This window comes from Crocodylus porosus, unplaced genomic scaffold (genome assembly GCF_001723895.1).
Source record: "Crocodylus porosus isolate Cpor-Errol unplaced genomic scaffold, CroPor_comp1, whole genome shotgun sequence".
Taxonomy (NCBI): domain Eukaryota; kingdom Metazoa; phylum Chordata; order Crocodylia; family Crocodylidae; genus Crocodylus; species Crocodylus porosus.
In genome coordinates, this window is record NW_017728917.1 from 19,506,178 (window position 1) to 19,525,021 (window position 18,844).

The 18,844-nt window shown below is 44.1% G+C and overlaps 1 protein-coding gene and 1 long non-coding RNA gene across 2 annotated transcripts in view; one reads left to right on the forward strand and one right to left on the reverse strand.

The window, feature by feature from the left end:
• LOC109311286 overlaps positions 1-18,844 on the reverse strand; it is a 24,111-nt gene that overhangs the window by 2,834 nt on the left and 2,433 nt on the right. Inside the window, exon 2 of the long non-coding RNA XR_002101462.1 lies at positions 17,753-17,755. This is a non-coding gene — a long non-coding RNA (uncharacterized LOC109311286). The remainder of the gene's footprint in view (positions 1-17,752; positions 17,756-18,844) is intronic.
• RAB7A (RAB7A, member RAS oncogene family) overlaps positions 12,889-18,844 on the forward strand; it is a 31,247-nt gene continuing 25,291 nt past the window's right edge. Inside the window, exon 1 of the mRNA XM_019536851.1 lies at positions 12,889-12,984. The gene's annotated coding sequence lies outside the window, so the exon portion shown is untranslated. The remainder of the gene's footprint in view (positions 12,985-18,844) is intronic.

Below are 18,844 nucleotides of genomic sequence, written 5' to 3' on the forward strand. Positions count from 1 at the left end.
AGGTCCAATAAGGTGTATCCCCTGGTGGGGCTGTGCAAATGTTGTTCACATTCCACAATGAGCCATGTAAGTAGAGAACAAATACATGGAGAGTGAGTCAGATCCTGGCCCTGAAAAGCTTAGAGACTAGCTGTGTAAGTGGGTATAAGACACTTCAAGGTAATATAGTTAGGTAGCACGTAGTAGGAAATAGAGTAGTGCATCAGGAGAGACGTTAACTGAAGCAACTGGACAGAAGGGAGGACTCCAGAGCACTTGGTTTAGAGGCACGCTCCATAATCTGAGGTCATATATCTGCATTTTGGGCTAAGGTGGGGTGGATGTTGTGTTTTTGAGAGCTGAGTTGCTCTTGCAGTAGCTATAGGATGTCACCAGGAAGGAAAAGTGAGGAAAATACTCAAAGGCAGAGGTGCAAAAGGTATGGCTCACAGGCTGGATCTGCCCTATGGAGCCATGTTGTCTTGCCCATGGCATCTCCAGGAGGGCTGGGCAAGTTGGGGTCAGGACCTGCTGATAAAATTCAGGGTACAAAGGGGATGCATGTCAGTGCCAAGGGAAGGAGAGACGGTGGCGCCAACTCCTGTGGCTGCTCCCATTGCCACATCTAGATCCAGCTTGTGAGGAGTCCCATGGTTTGGATCTGGCCTGGGGGCAAGGGGAGTTTGATACCCTTCTCCAAAGGAATATCTGCTCACTCATGCACAATGAGAGAAAAAGGACACAACACTTTTACCCCACACACTGTCAGTGATCTGGAACCATCAGTGCATTTTAAAATATACTAACTGAAGCTTTGAAGTTCACCTTTCCCAGTTACTTTTTAAAATAATCCAGTGTGCTTTAAAGCACATTGCTTTGGCTTCACAGATCAGCATTTTGAAAGCAGTGAGTCATCATCCCCTGGGGGTCAGAAGCAATTGGTGGGATGAGAGGCCTTGAAATTACAAGCCAAAGCAAAGAAAAATTTGCTTGCCTCCTCCCCACACACCCTTCCTCTTCAAAGATAAGGGTCCTTCCTCAGCCTCTCAAAGCACACACACATAGAAATTAGGCACCTTTATAAGTATTGCTATTGATACACAATTTACTTTTCCTTTTACAGTAAGCGTAAGGAGATTGCAAAAACTGTTAAGTTCAACTAAGGGATCGCTACCCTGAAAAGGCTGAGAAACAAGTGGGGCAGAGCATTAGCGAATAGATCTGAGGCAGGTATGTCTATCCATGCTGTGGGCCACTGCAGCCTCTTCTTACTGAAGGGTAGCTGGAGTTGGCAGGAAAGGCTGAATTGCACTTTCAAGTATTTCTGGGCTGTTGCCCTGATGGTATCTGAAGGCAGAGTTTGGCTGAATATAATTCTAGACTGTGACCAACAGCCCAGGGCAAGTGGATCTATCTGTCCCTGTTGATGGTTGCTGTTGAGCCCGTCTATGGCTCACCCCTCTCTCTGGTGGTGCTCAGTCTCTGAAAGGATGCCTGCCTGTGCCTGGCACATGCTCTTACACTACCCCACAAAGCCATTATCAGCAGTATAGAGTAGGCAACACGACACAGGGCTCCCGTCACACAGCACAGGACAGTTGTCACATGAAGCCTTCTAGATACATTAGCAGCATGACACAATTCACCTGTTCCAGGAACGTTCCAGAGGCTGCAATCCCATGACTAATCTGCCTGTCACACTGTTTGGAGTACAATCAAAGCCTGACACAAGACAGCCACCATCACACATGGCATTCCTGCACCAGTGCTCATCACCCACTCTGTTGCCCAGTATGTGCCCTCTGCCCATATTACCTTGAACTGTCCAGCAGCTACTCACTGTGCTGGACTCGTGAGTTTCTTGGGGCCAGGATGTGACACATCTCTATGTATTTGTCCTGTACTTACATGGACCCTACCACTGGGGAATTTGAACACCTGCACCTCTACAGCACCCTGGATACTCATAGTGCTATGTAAATAATAACACTCAATCTTGCATAAGGTACCTGCTACTATATCAGATGCTGCCTCTAAAAGAAGGCTCTGCACTATGTTTATAACAGCCTCAACTACTTCCATGTTTATTGCAGCCATGTTTCTTAATACTATCTTTGCTAATCCATTGTGTCATGTCAAGTCCCTCCCTCCTTGCTTCTCTGTACTTATTTCCAACACTAACAACCAGTTGAAAACAGAATATAAAGTTGTAGCTTAGGAACACCTGGGGTCTAATTCTGACTCTGCTACTGACTCACTGTATGGCCTCAGGCAAGTTACTTTACCTCTTGGCATCTCTGCTTACATATTTATAATGTGAGTATAATGACCTGTAATAACTCACCCCAGCTCCTACACAGCTATAAAGATTAATTACTGGTAGCTAATACTGGGCATTAAGTTTAAAAGGAGGGTGTGCTTTTTCCCCTTCCTTTGTTAAATTAGTAGAAGCTCTGAAGCAAAACAGGTGAACACTGCATTACAGGAGGAAATATAAACAGCAGTTTCATAAAGTACAGAAGGCAGCCTCTTCAGGATGGATTCACAAGGACTGAGGCACCTACTGATACGTTAGGCATCCCAAATTGACATGTACCTAACCCTAGAGATGCCTACATTCCCTAGGCGCTATGGTTCCCTCCAGAAGTGTCTCCAGGTACCTAGATTTCTCCCACTAAGCATCTGCAATCCTCTGTCTTTACAGTACTAAGGTGTCTGGCAGCTTTGTCCCACCTAAGCCCCAGCAGGATTTACACAATAGATACTTCCCCACCTGTCTTACCAAGTGAGGCCTGATCTGGCAGGTGCCTGCCTTGGCCCACGCAAAAGATAACTGGGGGTGGTGAGGCCCTTCCCCCTCGTACTCTAGCCGGCGGGTTAAGCACTCCTCTGGGATGAGGGACACTGTGGTTCTGATCCAGTGAGGCAGAGAAGAGAGCTGAAGTCTTCATCCCAGGTAAGTGCTCTTATCAGTGGCCTAGAGACAGTAAAGAGGGAATGGCACCATTGCCTTCTCCATATTTTTGCAAGAGAGGACTGATCAGACTCAGGCACCTACGTACAGGAGCTGGTTCCCAGATGTGATTTTTGGAGGGAGGTGCCTCCATCCAAACTGGATTTAGGTACAGAACACTCTGTGTAGAGGAAGATCTTAGTCCACAACCCTCTCCCTGGTATTTCTGTCTTGTTTGGGTACCTCCACCCAATCTGCTGACTTCTCTGGATCCTGATATTTGGCATCTAAGTCTTCCCATGCACTATGAGCTGGGTTTGTGGCTTCCACTGAGTAGCAGGAAATCTGAAAGAGAGGTTTGAACCCAAGGCCCTACTGTGAATAGTGCTATCAACTGTTAAATGATGTATTGTAGTGATGGCAAGTATACTAGGGAAGCTAGTGGTGCCTCTTTGTACAGAGATGTTTCAAATCTATTGAACTAGCTCTTGGATAACCAGATGACCAACCATTTATATTTACCTCAGGGAAATTTAGAGTTGATGGGTAAGATCTTAAAATAACCAGGAGCCTGAATTTAACCATATTTGGTTGCTGAGTCAGTGGCACAATTTTAAAGCACTGAACACCCAATGGTACCCATTCCTTTTTTAATCTGCTAATCCATATGCCAATAATTCCTTGTTATCCCTGTAATGTTCTCTTGTCTTTAACAGAGACATAGATCAAAGATCAGACAGAGGAAATGCTTATAAGAGCTTTCTTTCAGTATTTGGTTTTGCACTCAAGCACTATATATTGAATGGGTACTTCTACACAAGCATTTAATCCATAGACTCCAGCACAGTTCACACTGGAGTCAGCTGCTCCTGGATGCAGTGTATGCATGTGCACCTGATATCACAGCACTCTGAGCTGGGGTGGAGCAGCCCCAGGTTGGCAGGAGACCTGGGGGGGCAGCTCCAGGCTACGGGTGACAGAGTTGGGCAGTGGAGGGGATGGCTGAGGCACAAGGGGGCTACAGTGCAGAGCTAACCGGCAGATAGCCTGCCAAGGGTAGCACGCTCATACCCTAGCCAGCCCTGGTTGACATGTATACATGCATTGTAGTGGTATAAATTACTGTTCTGTAGGATAGTTCTTGTCCCAGACAGTATTATCCTATGGAGGAGTTAATTACTTTACTGCACCCTTATAGGGGTAGACAGTGATGCTTTACTGTGAAACTAATTAGTCAACTCCATACTAAAGTGCACATGTAGATGCACCCAAAGGGAATAATTATCAGCAGCAGCACCTTGGATTCAACGGTTACAACAAGCAAGTGTAAAACATTTATCTAGAATGGAGATGTGCCCGATGTGTACAGATTATGTGGCTTATCAGTGAAATGATCCATAATGTCATAGGCAGATACCAGATCCTCTCCAGGGGAGAGTAGACTGAATACAACAGGATGGCTGATGATGGTACAACAGCATGTTTGGCTTGCCACGAAAAGCTGATTGATGCCTTCATCCCTTGGTATAAACACAGGCAGCCACTAGTGCTAGGAGATGGTGAAACCAAAATTTATTTGGAAAGAATAACCATACCATGGCATACCATTGCAGACAACTAACCATGGCCATATATAAGGAAGCCATGGCAGCACTAATCATCAGTGTTGCTGGCCTGCTATTTGACAATATGTAGTGTTCCGCTGGAAAAAAGCTGAAAAAGTATCGCAGCCTGGTCTCAGAATGAAGGCAATCTGACACCTTAAGAAGGTGAACATAACACCAGTAATGCTGTCTCTGTAAGATATTATATTAGAGTTGACTGTGAAGGCCATAATAACTCTGAAAATTGAACAAGCTATTACACTCATTCCAAATGCTACACTCCTATCAAGGATTACCTGAAAGGTTGTGGTAGTGTTAAAGTGTTGTAGCCATAGTAGTCCAGGAATTATGCAAGGCTAGGATTTCTTAGGGTGATATCTTTTATCAGATCAACTACATAGTTGGGGTAAAGTTATATAAGCTTTCAGATGCTTTCTTCAGGGCCTGAAGCATGCTTGCATTTGAAAATGTGTCTAACTTTATCCCAGTTATGCAGCTGCTCCAAAAAAAGATATCACCTTAAGAAATCCTTGCTTTGAAAATTTCTTCCCCTTTTAGCAAGTAGATACAAATTGGCCATCTATGGCTTGCAGACTGGCGAGTGTCATGAACTTGGCTCTATGGGTCCTTCAGAGGCATGTACTAGAGGAAAGGGATGGAGGCACTTACTGAAATATGTGATAATATGCTAATCTCTCAAATGCCTTGGTCTACATTGGACCCACGTTAACAAGAATGATCTCCCCTTTCCGTCTCAAATATTTTGGAGGAATGATGTTCCCTTGAGTTTTCTATGTGGGATATGTTTTTGGCCTTAGGCTTCAGTGCATCTTAGGAGGAGGTAATGTGTTGCCGTATGAAGGAGATTCAGTCATCCTAAAAGTTAAGTTAACTTCTCGTAAGTTCTCACTGGTTTGATAATTCTTCAGAAAAGAAACTTAAATTCAGAATGTTCAGCGCTCCTGTTTTCATTCCTTTGGAGTAGATATGATTCAGAGGAGCCATCGCTGTGGCGGTCATTTCATACACTATAAGAGAATGTGAAGGGTTAGGGTGTAAGAAAATGCTGAGTGAGTGAAGGGTCTGAGGAAAGAATATGTTACGTGTATGGTTAGATAGCTGTGAACAAGTCAAGAGAATAGCAATTAACAATGAGGTATATTGGTAACAGATCATATTATGCAAACCACAAAGAACACAGTGAAAAGTAAAGCAAGTATAAAGCAAAAAACAGATTCTGTGGCATATAGTATGTTGTTGTTGTTTCCACAGCATGGTCTTTTACAGGCAAACAGAGAGGACAGGAGATAAGTATGATTCCTAAAGCACACCCTCAGACAGTGATCCTAAACCAGGGTGTTGCATTATGCTGGAGTGCCATAAGATGCTTTCTAGGCCGCAGGGTGCCACACAAAGTTAGCAATGTTAAGTGTGCAAACACCTACACATAATTCACAAGATCCACCCAGAGATTTCAAATAGGAATCCATAGTGTCAAAAACATTCTGCCCTGGTAGGGTCTTTCTAAGTTCTTTGCAACAGAAGAATTACTCTTATTATTTTACCATAGTCAAAAATTGAGTCAGGTCAAAGAGGTGGCATTTTCATACAGTGCCTTGAGTCTAATCAGATTGAGAATCACTAGGAGGTGATGTTCTCAGTGCTCATGGGTGTTAATGGAAGTTGTATACTTTGAAACTCAAAACTGAACCAGTTCAGACTGAAGGCATGTCTACACAGGGTTTTCATTCAAATCTGCCATTGGTGCTGTAGCACCAGTGGAAATGTACAGATGGTCACTAGAATGGAAACACTGGTGTAGACCACTTATGCGACAAGCAAGGACTGAGCATTACGGTGTTAAAGAGTGCCTATACATGAACAGTGAGGCTGCTCCAACACACTGTAATTACAGCATATCGGAGCAGGCTCGATTAATCAAATCAGCTAGAGCAGTGGTCTCCAAAGGGGGGTGCGCAAGACGATCCATTGGGGTGTGGGAAGAAAATATTAAAATTTATATTTATATTTATATAAATATACATATATTGGGGGTGCCTGCTCAAAATTTTTTTACTGATAGGGTGCGCAAATATAAATATACACATATTGGGGGTGCGTGCTCAAAAATTTTTTACTGATATGGGTGCGCGATCAAAAAAGTTTGGAGACCACTGAGCTAGAGCATGGTAATTACTGCACTCCAGCAGACTCCCGCATCTTGTGTATCAGTGTCCCCATGCTTAAAAAGTAGTGGGGGCACTTTTACTAAATCTCTTCGAATGAGCTTTAGTTCAAGCGCTCCCACTGCCATTTTTAAGTGTGCAAGCAGTGATACACGAGATGCTGTGGGTGCTTTTAATTACAGTAGCTCTTGGAGCTGCCACCCCTGTCCCCCCAGTTCCAGGAACGTGTATAAACACCCAAAGAGACCAGTGGTAAAGAGACTGCAGTAGCAGCACCATTAGTGGAAATTCACAGACAAAGGTTCAAAAATGGAAGGTTTTAAAGAAAAATACCAGTGAATACACAGGGACAATTAGACCAAGTGAATCACAGGATGATAAAGGAGGTCTAAGGAGAAAACTGGACAGATCTACAAAAGCAAGGGAGCCTGTGATCACAGCTTGTTGGTTCCTCTTTTTATTTTAGTGAGTTAATATTTTAATGATGTTTTGAGGAAGTCACTGCAGACTGTAGAGGTGGTAGAGATATGCACTGGAAAGCTAGTCAAGAGAAGTGAGACTTTAGTAAGGATTTGAAGGAGGAGGGCTTGTTTATACAGAAAAAAAAAATTACTTGCAGCTGGTGCTGCAACCCACACATCTTCCTTTCTTCACAGTGGGTTAGGACAAATTGCAAGGAAGGTTCTCAAGGAGCCAGACAAGTATATAAAGGAACCACTGTTACCTAAAAGGAGATGGCTCAATAGCCTCTGAAAATAATCAGAATAAACCCTGTCTATAAAATGTGTGGTCTGTGTCCAGGCATGGACTAACTATAGGCCAACATCTTAGTACACCTCTGAACTTTGAACATTCAGACTGCATTACAGAAATAGGTCCCAGCGCCGCCCCTATTGAACTCCGTAGGAAGTTGCAATGGATTTCAAGAAGGCAAAATCAGGCTGTTAAACCAGATTCCCACTTTATGACCCAAAAAAATAACTATGGAGAGCCTTTCAGCTGTAGCTTCAGGCTGTCTTAACATTGTCTGTTAATAGCAGGTTTGTATGAACATAGGTTGTAAACTTAATACCTTATACAAACAAAACAAAACCCAACAATTGGGTGACACTTGTAAAGGGCACAAGAAAGTTTTAAAAATTGCATTATAAAAGCAGACACCTTTAAGACTTCCTGAATTTTGCAGCCAGTAGCATTGCCTAAAGGTTCAGCACCACAAACTGGGACTGGTAATACTATCAGGATAGGTTTATTATTAGAAATACTACATTTGGGTTAGATTAGACCAGCCTCTCTGCCAATTCTTCCATGAAACGTTTACATGTGTTTCTTGTTTACTTTGTTTATATTGTCTAGTGTAGAGTTAGATTGAACTGATATGTTTGTCAACTGTGTTGTATAGCCCAACGATTTGCAAACATTTTTGAGTCCCATACTCCTGTGTCAGCTGGCTAAACTGCTGTTTCCCCTATGATTCCATGTTACGGATAATAAAAAAGTGACACTTTGTCACTTCAACCACACAGGAACTGCCTGGCTAAACTGCTGTTTCCCCTATGATTCCATGTTACAGATAATAAAAAAGTGACACTTTGTCACTTCAACCACACAGGAACTGCTCCAACACCTTTACTGATACTGTTGATCTGTTCTTCATTTGTTCTATTTCTTCCTTTCCCACATTTTTAGTTCCACTTTCCCATCTCCTGCTTCCCCAGGCCTTTCTGTCAGCTACCCTGCAGAAGTTTGCTGTACATGGGGGCATGTGTCCCGAGCTTTGAGAAACAGTTGTGCTGCAAGGCAACTGGAGGTTTAAAGGAAATCCATTGAAGGAGGTGTTCTAAGTGCTCTAAGGTGTCCCAGGTATTTAGCTTGGTAGACAGGTTAGCAAATGGAGACTGTTCATCACAGAGAACAAGACAATGGTGGAACAGATTTTTAGTTACTGATTTGGAGGAATTCATATAAGAAAATATCTTGATGTCTTACTTCAGACAACCCCAAAAAAGGCTACTCAGCTAAAGAACCTGGATGTATTACCATGTATGAATGTCTGTCACAGGCAGGCCGCCAATTCCTACACCATTACAACTGCAAAGAGTTGAGATACAGTTTCAAAAAGATCCAATATTCAAGGTTTGATTTGTTTTTAATTCTCAAGGAACTGGACAGGAAACACTGACTTCCTTCCAGGCTATGAAAAGAGTTTGTGCTGGCCAATCTCTTCCTAAGGGTTTCTGCTGAACTGAGCTTTTGTTTTAGCAGAGTCTTATTTTTATTTTGGTTGATTTTGGTGTCTGTCGTTAGGATCCAAACAGAATTATCAGGATGCCTTGATCCATTTCTGCATCTGTCTTCATAACAACATCTTTACTCTTTAACTTCAGTGTCTTTGAATTTAACTAGGACGTACACAACCAGTTGTGTTGCTTACATATGGCAAACATCCTGTTCACTTCAACGGGAGCTGGATTGGAGCCTATTCATCTGATGAAAGGCAGCATTCCCTACAAGGGTTAGCAAGCCACCATAAGAAATGTTTTGCATGGCACAGCTGTCAGTTATGCAGAGAGAGAAACAAAGCAACATCCAAGCCTTGTGCTAGATATTTTTCTAACCACTATGTAATAAAAATATCCCACTGAAAATAAACAAGTTGCGTTGTTACCAGAATTGCTGTACGCCACAAGAGAAGGCAGGATTTTCCATTATGTACCATGCAGGAAAAAATAAAAAGAAACCTTTAGCAAAGTGGGCAGAGGAGCCCAACAGCTGTCTGGTCAGCACTGGCTGAAAAGAGATTCATGGCAGTTGTCACTTGACTTCTGTGTCAGGGCAGATGAGCTGCTTAGGATCTCAGGCCTGAATAACCCAAAACAGGTCTTCCTCTGGGATTATCCTAAATAGCCTGGCACTGTGTTTGCAGTTCATTCAACATATTACAGCCTCAGGAGAATACACCAATAGAGCAACTGCTATAGTCACTCCATGCCTGAAGCCCACGGCAAAACAGGCTTCATGGGGTGGATTTTGGTAGCACCGTGTCTAGAGACATGGCTCTCCTTTGTGATTTCTGTCCTAGATCTTTTCACTAAGTCTTTATTCTTCTGTTCAATAGTCCATTACCCTAATTACCACCCTGTCCTTCCCGTTTAATGTGCTTAGTAACCATTAATAAACATCAGAACCCTATTGTGAGCAGGGTTATATCATGAGGAGCATCCTACAGATGGGGAGGCTGAGACATAGAATAGGTAAATGGCTTATTTGGTGTCATGTAAGTCAAGGATATAACCTCTCTTGACTTTGAATCCTCTGCTTTAAATGTCCCATTCAGTACCTCATGCAGGCAATATTAAATCTCTCATTGATTGCAATGATATTGTAGCAGGTCTGAAGACCTGACTCTCACATAATCCATTTTCATTTGGTTCCCTCTGCAGCAGTACAGCATAGCCAGGATGCAGTGGATTCTGTGATGGATATTTTTCTTGATAGGGTTGTAAATCCCAATAGATTATAATGATGTTAATAGTTTATTTGTAACATAAAACTGCTCTTCTATCAGCAGGTTTCAGTATGTAGGGAAAAACTCCTAGTGTCTTGATTCCTAAATTTATTCTTAATCATAAGCTTTTTCACCTCTTGCAGATACAAAATTTTGAGTCTGGATTAAAAATAATATATAGGGTTTTACTTTTTCACCATGCCTCTAAAGAACTTTGCTAAAATTATCTTAATTTGCCTGGGTCCTTTTAGTTTTTCCTTTTCCTGATCCACGGGTTAGCTAACTGATCATGTGATTAAGACAAATACTTTAATATATGACAGTACAAGCTGAATAAGGCAGTGAGTCTTCTACCAGTATGCATGGCAGGATATTCAGGACAGTTACTGTTTCTTACACATACGGGTGCCAGTGAGCTTAACCAATCCCATTGCAGCTCTTCTGCTTGTTCTTATATTAATCATTGCTTAACAAGTGCACCTGGATACATTTTGCAGCTCACCATTTTTAATTTATAAGCAAATCTTTTACATAACAAAATCTCTTGTTACCAGACTGCTATGCTCAGTGTAGCACTTACAAACCAGCTTTGTAGAATAAAAATTAGTTCAGCTTTGAATCAATCTTTGTTTATTGATTGTTATGCTTAAACATTGGCAAGAAATTGTGTTTATTTCTGTTCATTTCCTTAGAAATCTCAAGAATGGCAAACTGTTGGTCTATGATTGGGTTACCTGGGTGCTAGGAAAATATAAATCAAATACAAAATAGCGATGGGTCACTGATTTTTTTACAAGCTTTGTAGAAGTAGTAGCATTAGTAGTGGGTACCCAAGTTCTTTCAAACCATAGTTTTGAATTTCTTCCTAAATAAATCTTTAACATTTATATAATAATTGGTTTACCAAATAGCTTAATGGCTGGTCCAGAGAAAAGGACTCTTCACTAAGGCCCAGCCCTTATCCTGCAACCACTTACGCACATACTGAACTTCAAATATAAGGAATCCCACTGGTCTGGGAATGCTAAAGTTTAAAATTGAGCATGTATTTGCAGGATCCGACCGTATACATATAAGCGTTTATAACTGAGGAGGGTCTGGATATTATGAGAAGCAAGTGAATCAACATTGACATTTTGCAGCTATCTTGTCCTAGACATTCTGTTCAAGGATTTATCCTCTTATTCGGTAGTGATCAGCCTTTTTTCCTAGTGGGCCAGATGAGCAGTGCCTGGTTGGATCTGGCTGGTGGCCACAATCCAACGCCCAGGACAGGCACAGCCGTGGCTGCATGGAGGGGGGAAGCGGGGCAGGGGGGACAGCCCAGCCTGGCCCTGAGCCAGCCACGCAGGGGAAGGGAGTGTGTCCTGGCCCTGATCTGGCTGTGTTGTGAGATGGCTGGGGGCTGGGGAATTTGGCAGCAGGGACCATATTAATGGCCACTGCTGCCAAATTTCCCAACCAGTCAGGAGCTCCACATTTGGCCCACATTTGAACCCCAGCTCTAATTTGCTTGTGCATGTCTGAGGGAAGGAGGATTATAGATGAAAACATGAGATTTAAGGAGGGGACTGAACGCCTGCAGAGGTGCATAGAGTCACAAAGGTTTTTAGCAAGGTTGCCAAATCTGAATCTAGTCCAGGAAGTTTCCAAAATGCCAACATGCCTGCAACACACAATTCAAATGTGCTACATACTTGTGTGTATCAGTCACGTGTTACGGTGCTTAGACTTTACATCAGGAAGGCAAACGCATGTTGCTATTACGTTTTAAAAACTCACCGGACTACCGTATAAATCAGATTCAATGTTTGATATTTCTTTTAATGAATGCCCTATCATTTATCCCTTGGGTGCCCCTCAGCAGTCTCCTGGAGATTTACATCTAATCCCTGGAGACTCCAGGGCAATCCTGGATGGTCACGACCCTGGTTTTTAGCAGCCAGGGCCCCTCACAGAAGTGGCAGTAGAGCTGAGCAGCAGCAAAGCCCGATATAGGGGCAGTCGGTCACAAAGCCCAGCTTGAGCGGAGAGGAAGCAGAGCAAGAAATAAAGCAAGCAGCAGATTATGACTGATTTCACTTAATGACATTAGGATGCACGCAGGGCCTCGTGGAGCGCCAGATGAACCTGCACTAACACACACAGGTGCCTTTCCAAGGCCTCCAGCTGCAGGATTTGTTTCTGTCCCTGCCCGTCATACAGCTGGCGCGTCCAGGGGCCTGCGCCAGGGACACAAAGGGCTGACCCTACCAGCAGGCGTGGGTAGGCTGACTGTCCTGAGATGCCACTCTGGCAGGGTCCTCCTGCAGGACAACCCCCGCCCCTCTTGAAGTCCCTGTGAGGGATATGAATTAACACGTGCCCCGGGGCCAGTCAGGGCTAAATGTGCACGTGAACCATTGTCTCGGTCTGTCTGTACAAGCCTCCCCCGTTCCCAGCAGCAAGTGTTAATCCGGATTACGAGCGTCTACACGGGTGCAAACCCGCATTGCTAGGATAGCCCGCCCTCTCCCACGTGACACGGAGACCCCGCCCACCAGGCTCGGGCCCAAGATGGCCGGCGGGGGGTCACGTGACGCGGCCCAGACGCGGCCTATCTCTTGCGCGCTGACGTTAAGCGTCGCCGAGCGGGTCCCGTGACCGGAAGCTGGGGAGGGGGAGGCGGAAGTGAAAGCGGAGCTGTCGGGGCCCATTAAAGCGGAGCGGAGCGTACAGGCGCCCACACTCGCAGCGCCGCGGCCTGACCAGACGGTGAGTGTTACTGCCTTCCCTCCGCTTCCGGGCCTCAGAGTGGCGGCGGCGCCGCCGCCGGGGGGCCCGGGGCGGGGCGGTTTGGGGGGTGGTCTTTGTCTCCTCTCGCGGGGGCGGCGCGGCAGGGCCCGCCTTCTCTCTCCCCCCACTGGGCCCGGCGGGCGGTTGTTGCGCAAGGGGCAGCTCGGGCCTGCTCGGGGGCTGGGGGTAGTACAGCCCACTCCCTCTGCACCCGCAGGGCTGGGGCGGGTCCACCCGCGGCCTCTGCCTCGCCCTATCCAGCCTCGCCCGCGCTCCGGCTCCGGTCCCGTCCCGGCTGTGCTGGAGGAACGGCTGTTATGTGTCGGGGGGTGAGGTGCTGGAGGCTGAGCAGGCAAGGTGGGATTGTTGCAGTGCACGGCCAGCTCAGAGTGGCTGTTCTCACTGGCTGCTGCTTGTGCCAGACAAGCTGTAACACAGTGTTGTTGGACACTGGCTGGGGGAGAAGGGCCTCAGCCCCCTCCTCCCCCCTGCCCCCCAGAAGAGCTTGCATGTCACTGCTTGGCTCTGGCTTTCTGTATTTAATATGACTGACTTGGAAATACTGGTTTCCTTGGTTGTTGGTTAGTGGTGTCAGCCAGTTCCCAGTCTGGCTTCTACAGAGCAAGCATGGCTGCTCATAGTATTTGCTTAACTGCTCCTAGTTGCAGATAGTCTTGGGTAATGTCAGGGTAGTCAGCTGGATATTGCTATGTAATTGAAGCTGTTGTATGCCATACCCTCTTAGTCAGGAAGAAAGAGCATGCTGTCTTTCCCTTGTGACTTAAGCAGCTGACCAAACACATGACTTGCTATCCATAAACTAACTTTGTCAAGGTATGGTGAATTGAGTGAAGAAGGAAGGGTTGAATGGTGTTCTTCCTAAACAAACCAAGTGTGAGGCTGGAGGTAAAATGGCAAACATGTCTCTTGTGGATTCTCTCAACTGATAGCAGTCACAGGCTTCTAGCCTGGAGAAGTGCAAGATACTGTTAAACTGCTGAAATAAGCAGAACTGCTTTGAAAGAACCACAAGTCCTGGGTTTGTTGTTCCCTGCCCCCCCCCCCCAACAGCCAAACAGATGGGGAAGCCTAATGGTGAAGATGCTTGGGAACTAAGGAGTTAGACTAAAACTGTGGAGTTTTGTGTCTCCCCCCTGCAGCCCCATTTGTATTGTGACAACAGCATTTAATAATCTAATTCTTGTGTTGCTATAAAATAGCTTGAGGCAGAACACTGGGTACTATGAAGCCTGGCTTTCAAGGGACTTTACCATGCAGACCTCAAAGAAATGTAGCCACTCGCTTGTGAGAGTACTGCAGATGCCCTGGATGGCTCTGGTATTAATAGCAGTTTTACCTGTAGTGGCTGTCCCATACATGCTAACAGCCCAAATCCAGAACCAATCTTTTAGGTGGCTTTTTCAGTACAAGATGTACTCCATGGCATTACATCCAGACCGTTGCTGGGCCCAGAGCTAGCTTTGGCCTGCGGTATAATATAGGCATTATGTTGGTCTTAAAACAAGATAACTTTTCTTTTTTTGAGCCAACTGGCTGCTGTAGCTTAAGTCTTTGGGACATTGCTTCATAGCAGTAAAGTAAATAAGACAAGTGTAGTTTTACTCTATGTTGAAATGGACTTTAATATAAGTTTTCACACTGCAAGGCTGCACCTCCTTATGTGGGCAGGCTGTTTCCTGTCAGGACAAAGCTTATATATGCCAGACTTCCTCATAGGTGATCAGGTTGTCTTTTTTTTCCAGGAATGTAAGTTCTAAATGAACTTCAGCTGGATTTCTCTTCTCTGAATGTGGTTCATATCTTCTGTGAGCCAGCGATTTGCAGACTGACACAGGCAACCCTGACTGGATGGGTACAGAAGTACAGACCTAACGCATGCCAGCAGAGGTCTAGAATGCAAGCTGGAGGAATAATGGTGCAGGATGTTATGCAGTTAAGATGGAGGGAGCTGCTGGTCCTCTGGACAAGTAGAGAGTTGCGTAATAGCTGGAGTCGAATTTTGATATCCACTAGTAAATTGTGGACTTAAACTATGCATGAATTGCACTGGTTTGAGAGGAGTGTGCCTCTTCAAATCGATGCAGTTTCTAGGGGGGAACTTGAAGTCTAGAAGAGTTGTTCTAATACTAGTGTATATAGTATCCATTTCCTAGCCTTGGAATATACTATAGACTTTTTCTACCCAAGCATGACTTGTAACTGTCACAAGGGCACTTATTATTGGTAACAGAAGTTGAAGAAAGTGTGGCAAAGAGGATACTCTTAAGGCTCAGACTTGTAGCATAATACCTCTTCTGTCCTTGTTTAAAAATTAATGCTTTTTATTGCCCAGCCTGAAATGGGTTAAGTTCAAATAGAATGTGTTTGTCTACATTTCTGATGCTAGAACTCTATTTGGAGGGGGGGGGACAGCGCATGGGATAACAATTGGCTTGGCTGTCAGAATGCACAAAGTAGTTGGGACTTGCTCACTAGTTTATGGAACAGTTTGGGTTAAAAGCAGTACTTGTGCCTTGTTAAACATGTTGGAAAAATTGTGCTAACCTGCCTGTCTGAAGGCAAAGTCATAAGGATCCAAGTGCTTTATAGTGTTCACATGTTCAGGTCAAACATCTTCTAGTTGAGCATGACACTGACTTCAGCAATTGCTGTCTAACAATTGCCTGTTTAGTGTCGGATTCTTTCTCTATCTGAGTCTTAGTTCTAAAACCTGCTTCTGTAATGACTTCTGATTATGTAAGGCCTTGACGTGCCTCTCTCTAAATTTGGTTGGTTCTGGGAATCACTGGGAAGTATTTAACTGTGGCTGTTAACTGATGCTGTGCATAGTTACAAGTGTCTTTAGTTCTGCAGTTATCTGATTCTGTTAAGCTAGTTCCTATCTTGACTAAGGCTTCCTAAACATTAGACAAGGTCACTGACTGTTAGCAGTCTCCTTGAAATTACAGGCAGCTGGGTTATGTCTCCCTGTCACAAAGTGCGTTTACTTTCTCATGATTCCTAATTCAAATGCTCTTGTTGACCTTTTGCACCAGTCTTGGAGATGCAGCTCCTGGATTCAACTTGCTGCTGCATTTTCTTCTTGATGGGGATCTGCGTTGGTGATGTCATTGTTGCTGTTTGCTCTGTGTTCCTGTGAGACTGCTCCATCCTTTCTAGTGCCAAGAATGAGAAGTTCCATGCATGAAGCAAGCTGTTTCAACAGCACTGTTCATAAAGCACACCTTCAGTGACAATGAGGAAAGCATTTTTTTTTTTTTCAGAGTGATTAGAAACCTGTCAGTTTTAAAGTTCATCTGAAATACGGTCTATCTCTTTCCAATGAAGCTTCATGAATGCTGCTTCCCATGATGTCATGTTCTCAAGCAAACTGTGCAAATCTGCAGCACAAGTTGCTGCTACAAGCTATTTGGGATACTACATGAGTAGCTTTCTTGTGTATACATATTAAACAGAGCTATTTTGGTAATGCCTACCTAGAGTGACTAATGCATCATGCTTGTATCTAGCTTTGCTCAAACTCTTGCAGATCTAAGGTTGTCTGTCATAATATGAATGGTCCCCCAGGTTTGGTTTGTTTTTTAAGCATACATAAACTCTGAGCACTGAGTATCTAGAATTGGCCCATTCTTAATTGGGGGTGAACCTGTATCAGAAGTAACATACTTGCTCATCTTGCATGACTGGCCTGATGATGATGACCCTTTCCCAGGGAACATAATGTAATTATGTGAATGCTGTTTTGTTTACTGAATATGGTGCCACTTTTTAAAGGTGATGACTCCTTCCTGCAAGGGGACATGAAAGTGAACTTGGTTGCAGCTTTAGAGCTCAATTTTTTACTTTAAACACTATTGTTCCTGGGATTGTTGCTTTTCTTTGTTCTGTTCCACAGCAGCAGCTCCTTAATTTTGAAGTGGCCCACTTAAACACACTTGTAGTGGTTGAGCAATTGGCTTGTCCAGTCTATAAACCCTCCAAAAAAGGAGAACATCTCTAGGTGTTGTGGTATTGCAGTTGGTAGTAAACGGTAGGATAGCTTTGCAATGGTAAGGAACCTTAATCTAGGAGGGTAGTAATAGCTGCTAGATCCAGCCTAAGAATAGGGTGCCTTATGGGGGAGAGGGGTATAATCTATTTGGTCAAAAGATGCTTTATATATGTGTGCATGCACACCTAATCTCCCTTGGCCATGAAGTAAGTAATGCCTTTACAGCAGAAGCCATCTTTCTAGCATTTATGCTTCCTAATTGCTCTAACTGCCTTTGTTCCATCCCTGAAATCATAAAGCATTCAGCAAAGTAACACAGTTACTTTGCTTCACACTGTTACTGGGTTTGTTTAGTATTTTGTGCATGTAGGGAGGGAAGTGCTAATGTTGCACAAATGCTTTTTTGAGCAATTGTAGATGGAGTCTTACCTGTTTGGTCTCACTTTGTCAAGGGGTTTGAAGATCATTCTTCTGGAACAGATCTAGCACTCATCCTTCCTACACAGTCCCAAGCATGATTCCCAGGAATGGACACTTTTTAGGAGGAGAAACTTGAAACTGTTGGGCATTTTGTGTTTATAACCTTGGTCTTCTGGAGTGAGAGGCCCAAGTAGAAAGGATGTGATAATATCAGGCATACTTCCTTCTGTAGGAGAGAACTGACTTGAGAATAAGTGAGTAACTTAAACACTGTTAAGAGAACTTCCTTACTCCGGTCTAGATAAAACTATTCACTGACTCTCTCTCTCTCTCTCTCTCTCTCTCTCTCACTGCTTCCCCCCCACCGCATGTATGTAACAATTGAGTATTTGGACTTTCCTTATGAGCTTATGGAAGTGTCAAGGATGGAGAGGCCTCTCTGTCTCTGCTCAAGGCCTTTCTGGGAGACCAGGATGTGCATAGGGGACTTGATCAAAGAATCAATGCATGTCATTGCGTGAATGCCTTTTGCTAAATGCAGTATGCCAGGCCTTTAAACTAGGCAAAAATGGGATGCTTTCCTTCCATTTTAAATTTGTCTACTGGATACCTTGATTCTGGCTGTGAGGGACTAGAAAGCTAGGTAATGCCTGCATGTTGCTAATAAACCAGCATAGTTTTGTGTAGCATGGAAAAATTTGTAGAAAACTCTTCAAATACAATCTCCAAAGAGTGGAAGTACAAGAATTTCATTGGCCTGAAACAGGGTTGTCAATGGGGAGACGACTTTGCATTTCTCTTGCATTCAGAATATTCAAACATTTTGAAAGTTTGTAAGTTGTGGGATGTAGGTATGCCCACATAAGTGCTCTGTACATGTCATAATGGCACTGATTTTTTTTTTTTTTTTTTTTTTTTTTTTTTTTTTTAAAAGGGAAGTTTGACATTTATCAGCAATTGATGCTTTTTTGGCTGAAGTGGCGGATTTAATGTTGCTGATAAAGACCATAGAATCGTGGAAGTAGGGTCGGAAGGAACCTTGTAGATCTTGAAGTCTTGCTTGCACGCACTGCCCTGCCTGGGAGGGAGAAAAACTGGACTCGAATGAGTCCAGCCAGGTAGGCATCAAGCCTCTCTTCTTAAACCTCCCCAGGGTAGGAGCCAGCACCACTTCCCTTGGAAGTTGGTTCCAGCTCCTAGCTGCCCTAACTGTGAAGTAGTTCTTGCGGATGTCTAATCTAAACCTCCTCTCCAATAACTTGTGTCTGTTATTCCTTGTTATGCCAGGGGGTGCTAGGGGAAACAGTATCTCCCCCAAACCCTTCTGGTCCCCCCCTAGTGAGTTTATAGAAGGTCACCAGGTCCCCCCTCAGCCTTCTCTTGTGAAGACTGAACAGGTTTAGGTCC